The sequence below is a fragment of the Enhydra lutris genome, unplaced genomic scaffold (assembly GCF_002288905.1).
Source record: "Enhydra lutris kenyoni isolate GAN:26980312 unplaced genomic scaffold, ASM228890v2 scaffoldscaffold9, whole genome shotgun sequence".
Classification (NCBI taxonomy): Eukaryota; Metazoa; Chordata; class Mammalia; order Carnivora; family Mustelidae; genus Enhydra; species Enhydra lutris.
The window spans coordinates 29,014,525-29,034,678 of NW_019154093.1; positions in this window are offsets into that span (position 1 = coordinate 29,014,525).

The following is a 20,154-nucleotide window of genomic DNA, read 5'->3' on the forward strand; positions in this document are numbered from 1 at the left end:
GCTCACTTTTGCACTGTACAATTCACTAGGGTGTCCCCAATGAAGAGTGCCCTGAGACAGTGCCCACCTCAGCTCCAACTGTCTCATAAGGGTACCCTCTATGTGGAGCACCCCAGGATAAAATGGCCTGTACCCTGCCTCAGTTCCAGTCATTATGCCAGGATACCCAGTGCACAGAGTGCTCTGGGACCCCCTGGCTTACATCCACTTCAGCTTCGGCTTTCCTGCCAGGGTGCTCCCTGTGCAAAGAAGCCCAGAAATTCCTTGGCCCATGCCAACTTCAGCTCTTGCCATCCCACCAGGAGATCCCCAGCAGAGGGCCCTGGGACCCCCAGACCATGCCAGCCACAGCTCCAGACAGCCAGCAAAGGTGCCAGGTATATGTAGATTATACAAGGGATGAACATACATAAGAGCAGCCCTTCAAATTCAGGAGAAGTAGTTTTTCTGCCCAATTCATAGAAACACAGAAAGCCAAAAAAATGAGGAAACAAAGGTATATTTTTCCAGCTGAAAGAACAACATAAATAGAAATAGAGATAATGAAACTACTTAATGAAGAGCTAAAAGCAATGGTCATAGAGAAACTCACTGGACTGGAGACAAAGTGGATGAATTCAGGGAGAAATTCAACAAAGAGATAGGAAATACTAAAACAGATGAATCAGAGTTGAAAAATACAATACTGAAATGAAAAGTACACTATAGGGAATCAACAGTAGATTAGAGGATGCAGAAGAACAGATCAGTGACCTGGAAAACAGAGTAATAGTAAGTACCCAAGCTGAACAGCAAAAAGAAAAAACAACAACAACAACAACAACAAAGCTGAGGACAGGTTAAAGGATATCTTGGGCATCATTTCTGGAGTCCCAAAAGAAGAGAGAAAGGGCCAGAAAATTATTTGAAGAAATAATATTTGAAAACTTGCCAAATGTGAGGATGGAAACAGATACCTAGGTTCAGGAATCACAGAGAGTTCCAAACAAGGTGAAACCAAACAGATTCACACCATGATACATCATAAAAATGTCAAAGATTAAAGATAAAGAGAGAATTTGAAAGGCAATGAAAGAAGCAAACAGTTACATACAAGGGAAACCCCATAGAGCTATTAGCTGATTTTTCAGCTGGAACTGAACAAGCTAGAAGAGAATGGTATGATATATTCAAAGTTCTGAAAGGGAAAAAAACAAAAACAAAAACTATAACCAAGAATACTCTACAGGTCATTATCCAGACTGAAGTACAGATAAAGAATATCTAAGACAGCAAGAATTAAAGAAGTTTATTGTCACTAAATCAGCCTTACATAAATGTTAAAGTGACCTCTGTAAGTGGGCAAACAAAGGCCACAATTAAAAGTAAGAAAACTATAAAGGAAAACAGTCCATAAATGAAGTAAACATACAGTAAAGGTAATAGAGCAATCAATTACAAAGCTAGTATGAAGGTTAAAAAACAAAAGCAGTAAAATCAATTATATCTAAAAAGTTCAAGGAAATCACACAAGAAAAGGATGTAAAATATGACAACATATACATAAACATGAAGAGATGAGTAAAAATGAAGTTCTTCTAGAATGTGTTTGAACTTAATATAGACTGCTATACACTTGGTATGTTATTTATGAATCTTATGGTATCGACAAACCAAAAATCTGTTAATAGATATTAATAAAGAGAAAGTCAAGCATCACACTGAAGAAAGTCATCAGCTATATGGAAAGAGAGCAAGAAAAGAAGGAACAGAGAAGCACTACAAAAAAAAACTAGACAACAATTTTTAAATGGCAATAAGTATACACATCAACACCTACTTTAAATGTAAATCTAAATGTTCCAATCAAAAGACAGAGGGTGATGGAATGGATGAAAAAACAGGACTCATCTATATGTTGCCTACATGAGACTCACTTCAGACCTACATAGAGATACATAGAGACTGAAAATGAAGAGTTGGAAAAAAGATACATCATGCAAATGGAAGAGAAGAAAAAGCCAGAATGGCAACACTTATATCACCCAAACAGACTTCAAAACAAAGACTGTAAAAAGAGACAAGAAAGGGCATTACAAAATAATAAAGGAATCAATCCAACAATAAGATATAATAATTGTAAATATCTGTGCACCCAACATTGGAACATCTAAAAACATGAGGCAAATATTAACAACGTATAGGAAGATAATGCCAGTAAAATAGTAATAGTAGGGGACTTTAATACCCGCCACTTATGTCAATAAATAGATCATTCAGGCAGAAAATCAATAAGGAAACAGTGTCTTTGAAAGACATATTAGACTAGATAGACCTAACAGATATATATATAGATAGATAGATATCTCTCTCTCTCTCTCTCTCTCTATATATATATATATATATATATATAATGTTTCATCCAAAAATAGCAGGATACATTCTTTTCAAATGCACATGGAATACCCTCTAAGATCACATATTAGTCCACAAAATAAGTTTCAAAAATTTTTAAGAAGATTGAAATCATAGCAAGCATCTTTTCTCAGACCACAACTGCATGAAATTAGAAATCAATTACAAGAGGGGCTCCTGGGTGGCTCAGTCAGTTAAGCATCTGCCTTTGGCTCAGGTCATGATCCCAGCCCTTAGTCCTGGGATCAAGCCCAACATTGGGCACCCTGCTCATCAGGGAGCCTGCTTCTCCCTCTCCTCCCTGCTCATGCTCTCTCCTGCTATCTCTGTCATTATCTCTGTATCTCTCTCTCAAATACATAAATAAAATCTCAAAAAAAAAAATAGAAATCACTTACAAGAAAAAAAACTAGAAAAACAAACACAGAAACATGGAAGCTAAATAACATGCTACTAAACAATCAATTGGTCAATGAAGAGTTCAACAAGAAAATTTAAAAAATACAAAGATATAAATGAAAATTAAAACATAATGGTACAAAATCTTTGGGACAGTGAGAAAGCAATTCTAAGAGGAAAATTTATAGAACTACAAGCCTACCTCAAGAAACAAGAAAAATCCCAGATAAGTAACCTAACCTTACACATAATGGAGCTAGAAGAAAAAAAAAAAAGAACAAAGTTCAAAGTTAGAAGAAAGGAAATAATAAAATCAGAGCCAAAATAAATGAAATAAAGATTAAAAAAATAAAAAGAATGAAAATAATCAATTAAACAAAAAGCTGGTTCTTTGACAAGTAAAACAAAATTAACTTTAGGTAGACTAATTAAGATTAAAAAAAAAGAGTAGGACCCAAATAAAATCAGAAATGAAAGAGAAGAATTAACAACAAACACCACAGAAATACAAAGGATTCTAAGAAACTACTATGAAAAATTATATGACTGCAAATTGGATAACCTAAAAGAAATGGATAAGATAGTAAAACACACTATCTTCCAAAAATGAGTAAGAAAGAAATAGAAAATCTGAATATACTGATTTCTAGTAATGAAATTGACTTGGTTATCAAAACTACCAACAATCAAAATCCAGAACAAGATGGCTTCACCAGGGAACTCTACACCAAACATTTAAAGCAGAGTTAATACCCATTCTCTTTAAACTATTCCAAAAAATATAAGAGGAAGAAAAGCTTTCAAATACATTCAATGAGGTCTACATTACCATTATACAGAAACTAGACGAAGACATTACAAAAAAAGAAAGCTACAGGCCAGTATCCCTGATGAACATAGATATAGAAATCCTGTACAAAATCTTAGCACACCTAATTTAACAGTACTTTATAAAAATCATCCACCATAATCAAGAGGGATTTATTCAAGGGGCTGCAAGGATGGTTCAATATTTCCAAATCAATCAACATAATCCACCACATTAACAAAATGAATGACAAAAATCATGACATCTCAATAAATGCAGAAAAAAATTTTTAAAAAATTCAACATTCATCTACGATTAAAATGCTCAACAAACTGGGGTTAGAGAGAACATAATAAAGGCCATCTAGGACAAACCCACACCTAACATTATACTCACTGGTAAAAAGTGAGAGCTTTTTCTTTAAGATCACAAAGAAGAGAAAGATGTCATTCTCACTACTTTCATTCCACATAATACTGGAACTCCTAGTCACAACAACCAGATGAGAAAAAGAAATAAAAGTCACATCCAATTTGGTAAGGGAAAAGTTAAACTGTCACTATTTGCAGATAACATGATACTACATATACACATAGAAAACCCATCAAAAAACTATTACAAGTAATAAATGAACTCAGTAACATTGCAGAATACAAAATTAACATACAAAAAACTGTTGTGTTTTTATAAACTAATAATGAAATAGCAGAAAGAGAAATTTTAAAATACTATTTGTAATTGAACCAAAAGAAAAATATCTAGGAAGAAATGAACCAAGGAGATAAAATACCTGTATTCTGAGAACTGTAAAACATTGATGAAAGAAATTGAAGATGACACACATAAATGGAAACAAAGGCACAATCTCATGGATCAGAAGAATTAGTATTGTTAAAATGCCCATACTACCCAAAACAATCCATAGATTCAATGTGGTCCCTATCAAATACCAATAGTGTTTTTATAGAACTAGAACAATCTTACAATTTGTATGTAACCACAAAATACTCTCAATGGCTAAAGTAATCTTGAGAAAGAACAAAACTGGAGTTATCACAATCCCTGATTTGAAGACATACTACCAAGTAAAAATAACATAGGTCAATGAGACAGAATAGAAAGCCTGGAAATAAATCCATGCTGATATGGTTAATTAATCTAGGACAAAGGAGGCAAGAATATCATTAGGGAAATGACAGTCTTTTCAATAAATGGTGCTGGGAAAACTGGACAATTACATACAAAAGAATGAAACTGGACCACATTCTTATACCATATACAAAAATAAACTCAAATTAGATTAAAGACCTATCTATAACATCTGAAAGCATAAAACTGGTAGAAGAAAACATAGGCAGTAATCTCTGACATTGGCCTTAGAATCATTTTTTCTAGACAGGTCACCTCAAACAAGGGAAACAAAAACAAAAATAAACTTTTGGAAATATACCAAAATAAAAAGATTTCTGAAGGAAATCAACAAAATAAAGGTGACCTACTGAATAAGAGAAGATAATTGCAAGTGATATATTCAATAAGGGGTTAATATCCAAAATATATTTAAAAAAACTCATACAACACCAAAGGAAAAAATAAAGAATAAGCAGAGGCCGTGAATAGACATTTTTCCAAAGAAGAAATAGATGGCCAACAGACTCATGAAAAGATGCTCAACACTACTAATTGTCAGGGAAATGCAAATCAAAAGCACAATGATATATCACCTTACACTTGTCATAATGGCTAGAATCAAAAAGACAAGAAATAACAAGTGTTGCTAAAGGTGTAGAGAAAAAGGCATCCTTGTAAACTGTTAGTAAGAATATGAATTGGAATAGTCACTGTGGAAAACAGTATGGCGTTTCCTCCAAAAATTAAAAAATAGGAATACTATTACTATACAATCCAGTAATTCCAGTGCTAGATATTTACCCAAATAAAAAGAGAACACTAAAAAAAAAAGAAAGAAAAAAAAAAGATAGATGCACCCTTATGTTTTCTGTAGTATTATTTATAATAGCCAAGTTATAGAAGCCACCCAAGTTCCCACCCATCAATAGATGAATAGATAAAGAAGGTGTCACTCACACACACACACACACACACACACACAGAGGAGTATTACTCAGCCATAAAAAGAATGAGATGTTTGCCATTTGTGACAGCTTGGTTAGACCTAGAGGATATTTTGCTCAGTGAAATAAGCCACGCAGAGAAAGACAAATACCATATGATTCCACTTATATGAGGAATCTAAAACAAAACAAAACAAATCAGCAAAGAGTGAAAAGCAGACCCAGAACTGATGGTTACCAGAGGGGAGAGAGTGGGGAATGGGCAAAATGACTGAAGAGAAATGGAACATATAAGCTTCTAGCTAGGGAATGAATAAATTACAAAAATGAAAGATACAGCATAGAAAATAAGCCATTGGTATTATAATAGCATTATATGGTAACAGATAGTAGCTACGCTTGTGGTGAGCATAGCATACCATATAGAGTTGCCAAATCACTGTGGACACCTCAACGTAATGTAATATTGTCAACTATACTTCAATTTTTTTAAATAAAATTGAAAAATGAAATAATAAGCAAGTGTAAAGAGTAATTCCTACTCGTTAGGCAGACCTAGTAACATATTTTTGTGGCTCCTGTCACATGTTTTGTTTCGGCCGCCAGTCTTGAGAAGTCTCTGAAATACCATGGCTCCTTTACATTGGGGAGATGTGGTCCTTCCTGGATCGTATGTGTGTAGTTTCAGTGTCCCTTTGATAATTTCAAAGATCAATTTCTTCACCAGGAGGGTTGGCCTTTCCTCTTTGGGAAAGGAGATGGTGTCTGTATGTGCCAAGCACTGTGATTCTTATTGCAGATGACAAGACAGCCACATACTAGGTCACTCATGAGACTCCATCTTTAATGCTTCTAACTGTGAACATGAAGCTTGCCTCCTGTACATAAATCCATGATGAAAAAGACCATATGCTGTTATATATCAACATAAATTTCCCAAACAAATGTTCATATCTTAGCAGACACAAGGCTTCTGTTCCCCCATCCACAGTAGGGAAATAATATTTTTATGCAGGCATACGGTAATAAGACCTAGTTACCTTCAAATTCTTACACTTGTAGTTCACTGCCAACTGTTTCCTGCTCCACCACCAACAGGTGCTCTAACATAAACCATTTGGATGAGGAGACATGCACCTAAAACGCTGTGAGCTGGTGATCCTGAAAAGCAACTCTTCTCTTAGAAGTAACAGCTTCTCATAAATATCCAAGCCCTTTAATGATATGCTGAAAAGGTTGTGACAAAAGACCCCTGTCCATGGTGAATTATGTAAAACAGCAAATAGCTTCAAACACAGTTTTTTGTTCAGCACGGTCTCAAGTTAGGAGCTAACAGCTTTTATTATCATCCTAACTAGATGATATTCGATCAGGGATTGAGGATCAAGGACTCTCATACCTTGCAGGTACAAGACGTATAAAGTATGTCTTGGTTTTATATGCAGAAAGTACCTTTGTATATATGTAAATGCTCTTTTTAGAAATTTTTTTTTAATTTATTTGTTTTTATTGGGGGGAGGGGCATCATGGAGAAGGTAAGAGAGAATCCCAAGCCGAACTGCACTGAGCACCGAGCCCAATGCAGGGCTCCATCTCACAACCCTGAGATCATGACCTGAGCAGAAACCAAGAATCAGATGCTCAAACAACTGATGTGCCCAGGCACCTCTATGTGTAAATGTTCTAAAAGGAGCCTATCTGGCATTTTTGGGGGGCAGAACGGAGTTTAATTTTTTAAATTGTTTATCCTTTGTATATGTATTACTTTTTTACTAATTATTTTTATTAACATATAATGTATTATTTGCCCGAGGGGTACATGTCTATGAATCATCAGGTTTCACAGCATTCACCATATCACATACCCTCCCCAATGTCCATAACCCAACCACCTCTCCATACCTCCTCACCAGCAACCCTCAGTTTGTTTTGTGAGATTAAGAGTCTCTTATGGTTTGTCTTCCTCCTGATCCCATCTCGTTTCACTTTTTCCTTCCCAAATGATCAAGATGTCAGCCTTATTCTACATAAAACTGTACTTGAGAAAATGGCTTATTCTTAGGACAACATGAGGGTGGGAGGAAAAAAGGCATAAGACCACTTTCCGATATTTATGAGGGAGGGAATTCCTATTTTATGGGCTGAAACAAGAAAAAGGAGAACAAAAAATATTGTTTCCTATAATTTCTGATTTTTGTTTCCTCATTTCATTCATCTTAACATTCCAGCCCATGTCAATATCCAGTGGACTATCTCCTTGGAAGCAGAGGCCTGCAGGTTAGCTCTACAACAATGATCTTAGAGTAGTTCCTTCACCAAAAGCAACATCTGCTCCTGCGATGATGATGGGCAATGCAGCTTTTACCCCCAGAAGCAGAGTTGACCACTGTGGTTGTTCTCTAAGTGGTAACATTCACATGACAATGTATGTGCCCCAACCTGTGTAGCCTATGCAACAGCCTTCCAGGCAGAAGCATCATGGATGGGAATCAGCATAGGTGCCTATTTTTATTGACTAAAGGCCACATTGCACCCCAGGTTGGAAATTTATTCCTTATTCTGAGACCCATTTCAAATTATTACTGAGGCACATTATCTAATATGGGTGTGCCAGAAGTTATAAGTCCAAATGATGGCAACACAGAAATACATAAATTAATATAGTGCCTATAATACAAAATGTCTCCCAATTTGGACAAGATGGATATGAAGTCCAACAAGGAGTGAAAAGTAATTCCAAAAATTAAATCACCATTTTAATTAAAGTTCAGAAGACTTGAAGTCCAAATGTTTCCTCTCCTAAATTAATTTTCCTTTTTAGCCTCAATCAATCATTGTCTCTTCAGTAGCTGCAGGTTCTGAGGCTTTGATGTTAAATCATTACAAACCTGAGTTTCCCACAAGCCTCACCTTTTAGAATAAAGCATCAATAAGGTACAAAAGACTGTTTAGGTACCAGAACAGCATCTAAAAATTTTTAAATCTCACATGCAAATCCTCAGTCCCAAAACAGTTATCTCAAACAAAATGATGTTGACAGATAGGTGCATAGTACATTTTTTAAAAAGATTTATTTATTTATTTATTTGAGAGTGAGTGAGTGAGCGTGCATGCATGAGCAGGGTGAGGGGCAGAGGCAGATGGAAAAAGAATCCTCAAGGACCCCTTGCTGACTGTGGAGCCCAGTGCATGGTTCAATCTCAAGACGCTGAGATCATAACCTGAGCCAAAATCAAGAGTTGATACTAAACTGAATGAGCCACCCAGGTGCCCCAGTGCGTAGTATGGGTTTTCTTTTCTTTTTCTTTTTTTTTTTTAAGATTTTATCTATTTATCTGAGAGAGGAAGAGTGAAATAGAAAATGAGGAGGGAGAGTGGCAGAGGGGAGGGAGAAGCAGACTCCCCACCAAGCGGGAAGCCACATGTGGGGCTCAATCCCAGGGCTCTGGGATCATGACCTGAGCTGAAAGCAAATGCTTGACCCACTGAGCCACCCAGATGCCACCACAGTACATTTTATTTATTTATTTTTAAGATTTTATTTATTTATTTGACAGACACTGATCATAAGTAAGCCACAGAGAGGCAGGCAGAGAGAGGAGGAAGCAGGCTCCCCGCTGAGCAGAGAGCCCAATGCGGGGCTCGATCCCAGGACCCTGAGATCATGACTGGAGCTGAAGGCAGAGGCTTTAACCCACTGAACCACCCAGGCACCCCCCCGCAACAGTACATTTTAAAACCACGTTACTGACATCTTTCCCTTTGAGATCAGGAACTCAACAAGGATGCCTACTCTTGCCACTCTTGTTCAACATAGTACTAGAAGGCCTAGCAACAGCAATCAGACAACAAAGAGAAATAAAAGGTATTCAAATTGGCAAAGAAGAAGTCAAACTCTCTCTCTTCACGGATGACATGATACTTTATATGGAAAACTCAAAAAACTCCACCCCCAAACTACTAGGACTCATACAGCAATTCATAATGTGGCAGGATACAAATCAATGTATAGACATCAGTTGCTTTCCTGTACACTAAAATGAAAATAAAGAAAGGGACATTAGAGAATCGATTCCATTTACTATAGCACCAGGAACCATAAGATACCTGGGAATAAACCTAACCAAAGAGATAAAGAATCTGTACTCGAGAAACTACAGAACACTCATGAAAGAAATCGGAGACACAGAAAGATGGAAGACCATTCCATGCTCATGGATCAGAAGAATAAACATTGTTAAAATGTCTCTACTGCCTAGAGCAATCTATACTTTCAATGCCATCCCAATCAAAATTCCAGCAGCATTTTTCAAAGAGCTGGAACAAACAATCCTAAAATTTGTATGGAAACAGAAGAAACCCCACATTGCTAAGGAAATGCTGAAAAAGAAAAACCAAACTGGAGGCATCATGTTGCCTGATTTTAAGTTTTACTATAAAGCTATGATCACAGACAGCATGGTACTGGCACAAAAACAGATAGACCAGTAGAACAAAGTAGAGAGCCCAGATATGGACCCTCAACTCTATGGTCAAATAATCTTCAAAAAGGTAGGAAAAAATATACAGTGGAAAAAAGACAGTCTCTTCAATAAATGGTGCTGGGAAAATTGGATAGCTATGCAGAGAAGAATGAAACTGGACCATTCTCTTACACCATACACAAAGATAAACTCAAAATGGATAAAAGACCTCAGTGTGAGACAGGAATCTTTCAAAATCCTAGAGGAGGACATAGGAAGTAACCTCTTCGACATTGGTCACAGCAACTTCTTTCAAGATGTGTCCCCAAAGGCAAAGGAAGCAAAAGCAAAAATGAACATTTGGGACTTCACCAAGATCAAAAGTTTCTGCACAGCAAAGGAAACAGTCAACCAAACAAAGAGGCAACCCACAGAATGGGAGAAGATATCCGAAAATGACACTACAGACAAAAGGCTGATATCCAAGATCTATAAAGAACTCCTCAAACTCAACACACACAAAACAGATAATCATGTCAAAAAATGGACAGAAGACATGAACAGACACGTCTTCAAAGAAGACATACGAATGGCTAACAAGCACATGAGAAAATGTTCATCATCTTTAGCCATTAGCGAGATTCAATTCAAAACCACATTGAGATACCACCTTACACCAGTTAGAATGGCCAAAATCAACAAGACAGTAAGCAACAAGTGTTGGAGAGAATGTGGAGAAAGGGGAACCCTCTTACACTGTTTGTGGGAATGCAAGTTGGTGCAGCCACTTTGGAAAACAGTGTGGAGATTCCTTAAGAAATTAAAAATAGAGCTACCCTGCAATTTCTATACTGGGTGTTTACCCCAAAGATACAGATGTAGTGAAAAGAAAGGCCATCTGTACCCCAATGTTCATAGCAGCAATGGCCATGGTCATCCAACTGTGGAAAGAATCAAGATGCCCTTCAACGGACGAATGGATAAGGAAGATGTGGTCCATATACACAATGGAGTATTATGCTTCCATCAGAAAGGATGATTACCCAACTTTTGTATCAACATTGTGGGACTGGAAGAGATTATGCTGAGTGAAATAAGTCAAGCAAAGAAAAACAAGTATCATGGTTTCAGTTACTCGTGGAGCATAAGGAATAACACAGAGGACATTGGGAGATGGAGAGGAGAAGTGAGCTGGGGGAAATTGGAGGGGAAGATGAACCATGAGAGACTGTGGACTCTGAGAAACAAACTGAGGGTTTTGGAGGGAGTGGGAATGGGGAGTTGGGTGAGCCTGGTGGTGGGTATTATGGAGGGTATGTATTGCATGAACACTGGGTGTGGTGCATTAACATTGAATGCTGGAACACTGAAAAGAAATAAATTAAAATAAAATGAAATAAAAAATAAAACCACATTATTATCAACAAACAAAGACCACAGCAGACATTTGGTTTCTTTGCAGGGTTGACAGGAAATGGCATTTAGCCTGTGAAGAGTAGAAGTGAGGGAACTGAAAAAGACAGACAGGGGTTTTATTTTTATAGTATAAAACAAAATAAAAACTGCTCTTAAGATATAGATCTAAACTTACAGAAACTTCATGTCCTAGGTAATATCAAAATGGTTAATAAGATGTAGAATCAAAAATGTTGGTAGAATTGAATTTCAGACAACTTGAATGATTCCCTGGCTGATTGATTTTCTTGAACTCGGTAATGCTTAAAGAAAGTGTTATCACATATTAGATACTGTTTAATAATCCCCTCAATAAGCCTTCATTGGAATGTATCTCTATATCAATAATTTCCTCATACCATTAGGATCAAGTTCAAAATTCTTAACATTATTAACTTTATGAATAGTCAAATCCTTAAAGTTGAGAATCCTGACATGGTCACTGACTCTCCAGGCTTGTACATCTTTCATTATCTCTACTCTTCAAATGGGCTATGCTCCCTACCAGGTCTTTTAACATGTCTCTGAATTATTATGTGCTAGGCATTTTGACAACCGCCTTTTACCAATGAGGAAACAGGCTAAGAGAATCAAGCGACAGCCCCAAATCACTCAGCCAGCAAGAAAAGTTGTGAGAATTTGCACACAAAGTTAGAATGAGCTGAAAGCCCATTCTTTTTTTTTTTTTTATTGTTTGTCTTTGTGTTTTTTTTTTTTTAAATGAAGATATAATATATTCTTTGTTCCAGGGTACAGGTCTGTGATTCATCAGTCTTACACAATTCACAGAATTCACCATAGCACATACCCTCCCCAATGTCCATCACCCAGCCACCCTACCCTCTCCCCCCTCTCTCCTCCAGCAACCCTCTGTTTGTTTACTGAGATTAAAAGTTTCTTATGGTTTGTCACCCTCTCTGCTTTCCTTTTGTTTCATTTTTTTCCTCCATTCCCCTATGATCCTCTGTCTGGTTTCTCAAATTCCTCACATCAGTGAGATCATATGATAATTGTCCCTCTCTGATTGACTTATTTCACTTAGCACAATACCCTCTAGTTCCATCCCTAAGTTGCAAATGGCAAGACTTATTTTGTTTGATGGCTGCATAATATTCTGTTGTATATACCACATCTTCTTTATCCATTCATCTGTTGATGGACATCTAGGCTCTTTCCATAGTTTAGCTATTGTGGACATTACAGATATAAATATTCTGGTACAACTGCCCCTTCAGATCACTACATTTGAATCTTTATGGTAAATACCCAGTAGTTCCATTGCTGTGACATAGGGTATCTCCATTTTCAACTTTTTGAAAAACCTGCACACTGTTTTCCAGAGTGACTGCACCAGCTTGCATTCTCACCAACAGTGTAGGAGGGTTCCACTTTCTTTGATCCTTGACAACACCTGTCATTTCCTGACTTGTTAATTTTAGCCATCCTGACTGGTCTGAGGTGGTATCTCACTGGGTTTTTTAAAAAATTTTTTAATTTTTTTATAAACATATAATGTATTTTTAGCCCCAGGGGTATAGTCTGTGAATCGCCAGGTTTACACACTTCACAGCATTCACCATAGCACATACCCTCCTCAATGTCCATAACCCCACCACCCTCTCCCGACCCCCCTCCCCAACCAACCCTCAGTGTATTTTGTGAGATTAAGAGTTCTTATGGCTTGTCTCCCTCCCAATCCCATCTTGTTTCATTTATTCTTTTTCTACCCCCCAAACCCCCCACGTTGCATCTCCACTTCCTCATATCAGGGAGATCATATGATAGTTGACTTATTTCACTAAGCATAATACCCTCTAGTTTCATCCATGTCATCACAAAATGGCAAGATTTCATTTCTTTTGATGGCTGCATAGTATTCCATTGTATATATATACCACTCTTCTTTATCCATTCATCTGTTGATGGACATCTTGGTTCTTTCCATAGTTTGGCTATTGTGGACATTGGGGCTATAAACATTTGGGTGCACGTGTCCCTTCAGATCACTACATTTGTTATCTTTAGGGTAAATACCCAGTAGTGCAATTGCTGGGTCATAGGGTAGCTCTGTTTTCAACTTTTTGAGGAACCTCCATGCTGTTATCCAGAGTGGTTGCACCAGCTTGCAATCCCACCAACAGTGTAGGAGGGTTCCCCTTTCTCCACATCCTTGCCAGCATCTGTCATTTCCTGACTTGCTAATTTTAGCCATTCTGACTGGTGTTAGGTGGTATCTCATTGTGGTTTTGATTTGTATTTCCCTGATGCCGAGTGATGTGGAGCATTTTTTTATGTGTCTGTTGGCCATCTGGAGGTCTTCTTTGCAGAAATGTCTGTTCATGTTCTCTGCCCATTTCTTGATTGGATTATTTGTTCTTTGGGTGTTGACTTTGCTAAGCTCTTTATAGATTTTGGATACTAGCCCTTTATCTGATATGTCATTTGCAAATATCTTCTCCCATTCTGTCAGTTGTCTTTTGGTTTTGTCAACTGTTTCCTTTGCTGTGCAAAAGCTTTTGATCTTGATGAAATCCCAACAGTTCATTTTTGCCCTTGCTTCCCTTGCATTTGGCGATGTCCCTCACTGGGTTTTGATTTGTATTTCTCTGATGCTGAGTGATGTGGAGCACTTTTTCATGTGTCTGTTGGCCATCTTGATGTCTTCTTTAAAGAAATGTCTGTTCGTGTCTTCTATCCATTTCTTGATTGGATTTTCAAGCTCTATTACAAAGCTGTCGTCATCAAGACAGTATGGTACTGGCACAGAAACAGACACATAGATCAGTGGAACAGAATAGAGAGCCCAGAAATAAACCCTCAACTCTATGGTCAACTAATATTTGACAAAGCAGGAAAGAATTCCAATGGAAAAAAGACAGCCTCTTCAACAAATGGTGTTGGGAAAATTGGACAGCCACATGCAGAAGAATGAAACTGGACCATTTCCTTATACCACACACAAAAATAGACACAAAATGGATGAAAGACCTCAATGTGACACAGGAATCCATCAAAATCCTTGAGGAGAACATAGGCATCAACCTCTTTGACCTCAGCCACAGCAACTTCTTCCTAGAAACATCACCAAAGGCAAATGAACTATTGGGACTTCATCAAGATCAAAAGCTTTTGCACAGCAAAGGAAACAGTCAATGAAAACAGAAAACAACTGACAGAATGGGAGAAGATATTTGCAAGTGACATATCAGATAAAGGGCTAGTGTCCAAAATCTATAAAGAACTGATCAAACTCAACACCCAAAGGCCAAGCCCATTCTTTTAACTATTTGATTACCATGTAGTAACCTCTAATAGCTGAGGCTTGAAACCAAAAGTTCTGCTCTCTCTAGAATTTAACTATGCCTTCCAGGTCATAAACTATACATGTTGATTATATATAATTATAGTTAGTGCTTTATGTCTAGAATGGAGAGTAGTGCATTTCAATTTATGGCAATACAGAAGAATAGATAACTTGAAAACACCATCACTATAGAATACTTCCATCCTCCCTTGAGCAAGGATGCTTTAAGTTGCTTAGTCAGGCAATAACTTGTAGAAGGAATTGGAGTAGGGTTAAACAGGATAAAAACAATCTTAACACAAAATGTTTTTTGTGCTTTCCAATAATATAGACCTAGAAGCTTTTTCAAACTTTCCAGGTAATCTATTAGAAAATGGTATATATAACCATTTATATATAAATTTATGCATGTGTATGGGTGTGTGCATGTATAACTCACCTTGAAAGCAAAGTCTTTTTCTTAAGCATTGAGATGCCAGTTCTCGGATTTTGTTAATTTGAAAAGTGCCTCCTGTGCACCTTCACAATTTTCATACCATTTCCCAGATTCGCTCCTGCATTTTCAAATTTTAGCACGTGTATAATATACAGGATGTTTAGTAAAGGTCAATAGATGCTACTAGGAAAATATTTAAAAGAAAAATGTATTGCCTCTATCTGCTTGTTAGAGTAATATACAATGTTCCACTTTAGATCCTTGAGTGAGAGAGTCATGTGGGTCAGTCTACACATTGGCTGGTGAGTGTATTATTCCTGCCAAATCATCCAGTTGAGATGGGAACATTAATTTATTTGAGCAGACATGTATCTATGTGACTTTAACAAAACAGCCATATGCTGCTTCAATAAGTAATGTAACAAAGAAAGCACAATTAATGCAGAACCTACCCTAGAATTTTTGAAAAGGACCATGAAGTATGTTCTCTAACCTGATCTTTTGGTGGCATTTCATGTGTTCTGATATCCTTCTACACCCGTGTAGTACAAAGTATATTGTCCCAATTAAGAGTAAATTCTGTGATGTTTTGTGTTAGCCTTGGGTTTCCTTCCTCTCTTTAATGGATTTTGACTAGGCGTTTTAGGGTAGAGATATAGTTCCTTACACATAGATTTCTTTCTTCTACCCAAAACCTTGTGGGGAGATGTTTGTCATGACCTTTGAAGATCTTACTCAGGTCACTATGGTCCCAAAGCTAAGCCTCAGCTTTGTAAGTCTGCTTTTCTCAGAGTTGATGACATTATTTTTGTAAATTAAAATGTACTCTACTATAAATGTAATATCTACAGAACATTCAGAAATTTTTGAAAGTAGGAAGATGGAAAAGTCTTAATTGGGCTACCCTCAAATTACTACTGCTAATGTTTTTGAACCTTCATTACTGTAATGATTGTATATATATTTTTTCAATATCATATTGTAATGAATATATTATAATCTTTTTCTGTTAGTATATTTCTACACTATTATGAACTCTCAAACAAAAAATTTAATGGCTACAATGGAGGAGAATACCATAATCTACATATTTTCAGAGGGTTGGATTATTTTCAATATTTCACTATGGTAATATACATACAAAATAGTACTTAGAGATACCTGCTGTTATTGTTTGTGTATTTTTCCAGAAATGTCTATTACTTTAGAAACATATATGTATAGGTATGTATTTAATACAGATGGGCTCATGATAACCATATTCTTCACTTCGTTATTTTTTTTTAAATTATAAAGGAACATTATAATTTTCACAGGTAGTATATTTTGAAGGTAGTAACAAGTGTTGGAGAGGATGTGGAGAAAGGGGAACCCTCTTACACTGTTTGTGGGAATGCAAGTTGGTGCAGCCACTTTGGAAAACAGTGTGGAGATTCCTTAAGAAATTAAAAATAGAGCTACCCTATGACCCTGCAATTGTACTACTGGGTATTTATCCCAAAGATACAGATGTAGTGAAAAGAAAGGCCATCTGTACCCCAATGTTCATAGCAGCAATGGCCATGGTCACCAAACTGTGGAAAGAACCAAGATGCCCTTCAATGGACGAATGGATAAGGAAGATGTGGTCCATATACACTATGGAGTATTATGCCTCCATCAGAAAGGATGAATACCCAACTTTTGTAACAACATGGACGGGACTGGAAGAGATTATGCTGAGTGAAATAAGTCAAGCAGAGAGAAACAAGTATCATGGTTTCAGTTACTCGTGGAGCATAAGGAATAACACAGAGGACATTGGGAGATGGAGAGAAGGGAGTTGAGGGAAATTGGAGGAGGAGATGAACCATGAGAGACTATGGACTCTGAAAAGCAATCTGAGGGTTTTGAAGGGGCAGGGGGTGGGAAGTTGGGTGATTCTGGTGGTGGGTATTATGGAGGGTATGTATTGCATGGAGCACTGGGTGTGGTGCATAAATAATGAATTGTGGTACACTGAAAAGAATTTTTAAAAAATTAAAATTAAAAAAAAAGTAGCATAGAATCCAGAGCTAGGTTGCCTGAATTGAATTTTGGCTTCAGCATATAATAGGTTAAATAATATACTAAGGTTGTAAAAACTACCTACAGCTCAGTTTTCTAATCCATAAAATGAGGATAATAGTGCCTAGTTTATAAAATTGTTATGAAAATTAAATGGTATATAGTAAACATTATATAAGTGTCTATTAATTTTTAAAATCTCATTTTTAACAATAGTATAATATTCCATAATATGGTTGTACTGCAATTTATTCTATTCATGGGCATTTATATTGTATCATGGTATTTTTCATACAAAGTTGCAATGAAGATCCTTGTCAACATCTTTTACACCTGTGTGAATATATCTGTTATATCTGTAGTCAAAATTTCTAAAAATGAAATTGTTGAGTCAAAATATACACATACATTTTAAAATTTAATAAGAATTACTAAATTGCCCTCCACTGTGACCACATGAATTTTACTTCTATTTTATGTAGTAACTGTCTCCCTACTCTTTAGCCAGCACTGGTTTTCCCAAGCTTTTTATTCTTTGTTAATTTAGTAGGTAAAATAAGTTATCTTGCTTTTATTTGCATGCCTCTCATAATGTGTGTGATGCAACATCCACTCATAGATTTGAAGGCCAATTATATTTTTAACTATAAGAACTGTGGAATCATGTTTTTTGATTTTTAAAAATTGAATTGTTCTGTTTTGGGGGGGTTGGTAAAGTAGTTTATAAATACTGTTTTGTTTTAGGCTAAGTGAAATAAGTCAAGCAGAGAAAGACCATTATCATATGGTTTCACCCATATGTGGAACACAAGGAATAACGTGGAAGACCATAGAGGAAGGGAGGGAAGATTGAATAGGAAGAAGTCAGAGAGGGAGACAAACCACGAGGAACTGTTGACTCTGGGAAACAAACTGAGGGTTTCAGAAGGAAGGGGGTGGGAGATGGGGTAACTGGGTGATGGGTATTAAGAAGGACAAGTGTTGTGATGATCACTGGGTGTTATACACAACTAATGAATAACTGAACACTACTACCTCAAAAACTAATGATGTACTATATGTTGGTTAACTGAATATAATAATAGAAACAATCTTCAGTTAGCAATTGACTTATTTTATTTTTGATACTTATTTCTATGCACCATTTTTTTTTTCTATTTGGAGTCCATTTCTCATTTTTTAATAATTAGAATGTTAGAATAGCCTTCCACACTCAAAGTTTCCTAAAAGTTAATGAGTGATCTAAGATTTCTAAATAAAAATGTTACCAATTTTGGGATGCCTGGGTGGCTCGCTCAGGTAAGCACCTGCCTTCAGCTCAGGTCATGATCCCAGGGTCCTGGGATCAATGCCCACATTGGGCTCCCTGCTCAACAGAGAGTCTGCTTCTCCCTCTGCCTGCAGATTCCCCAGCTTGTGCTCTCTCTCTGACAAATTAATACAATCTTTTTTAAAAAGTTATTCATTTTTATCTTCTAGTACTCTTGTTTTTTATGTATATAATATATATGTATCTAGAATTCATTTTAGTAAAAATAATGTAAAGATTTAAATATATAACTCCTCTAAAACTCCTTATTATTATCTTGAATTGCCATTCTTATCAAATTGTTTAGAATTCACATTTCTGTGTGACTTCTCTGGATTCATTATTCTTTTTCATTATTTTGTTCTTATTCTTGCCTAATCTTTTATTTTTGGCCTAAACTATTTTTTAATAGTTTATTTTTTAAAATAAACATATAATGTATTTTTATCCCCAGGGGTACAGGTCTGTGAATCGCCAGGTTTACACACTCCACAGCACTCACCATAGCACATACAATCCGCAGTGTCCATAACCCCACCCCCCCTCTACCAACCCCCCTCCCCCCAGTAACCCTCAGTTTGTTTTGTGAGATTAAGAGTTACTTATGGTTTGTCTCCCTCCCGAACCCATCTTGTTTCATTTATTCTTCTCCTACCCCCCTAACCCCCCAAGTTGCATCTCCACTTCCTCATATCAGGGAAATCATATGATAGTTGTCTTTGTCCTATTGACTTATTTCACTAAGCATGATACCCTCTAGTTCCATCCACATCATCGCAAATGGCAAGATTTCATTTCTTTGATGGCTGCATAGTATTCCATTGTGTATATATACCACCTCTTCTTTATCCATTCATCTGTTGATGGACATCTAGGTTCTTTCCATAGTTTGGCTATTGTAGACATTGCTGCTATAAACATTCGGGTGCACGTGCCCCTTCGGATCACTACGTTTGTATCTTTAGGGTAAATACCCAGTAGTGCAATTGCTGGGTCATAGGGTAGTTCTATTTTCAACTTTTTGAGGAACCTCCATGCTGTTTTCCAGAGTAGTTGCATCAGCTTGCATTCCCACCAACAGTGTAGGAGGGTTCCCCTTTCTCCACATCCTTGCCAGCATCTGTCATTTCCTGACTTGTTAATTTTAGCCATTCTGACGGTGTTAGGTGGTATCTCATTGTGGTTTTGATTTGTATTTCCCTGATGCCGAGTGATGTGGAGCACTTTTTCATGTGTCTGTTGGCCATCTGGATGTCTTCTTTGCAGAAATGTCTGTTCATGTCTTCTGCCCATTTCTTGATTGGATTATTTGTTCTTTGGGTGTTGAGTTTGCTAAGTTCTTTACAGATTTTGGACACTAGCCCTTTATCTGATATGTCGTTTGCAAATATCTTCTCCCATTCTGTCAGTTGTCTTTTGGTTTTGTTAACTGTTTCCATTGCTGTGCAAAAGCTTTTGATCTTGA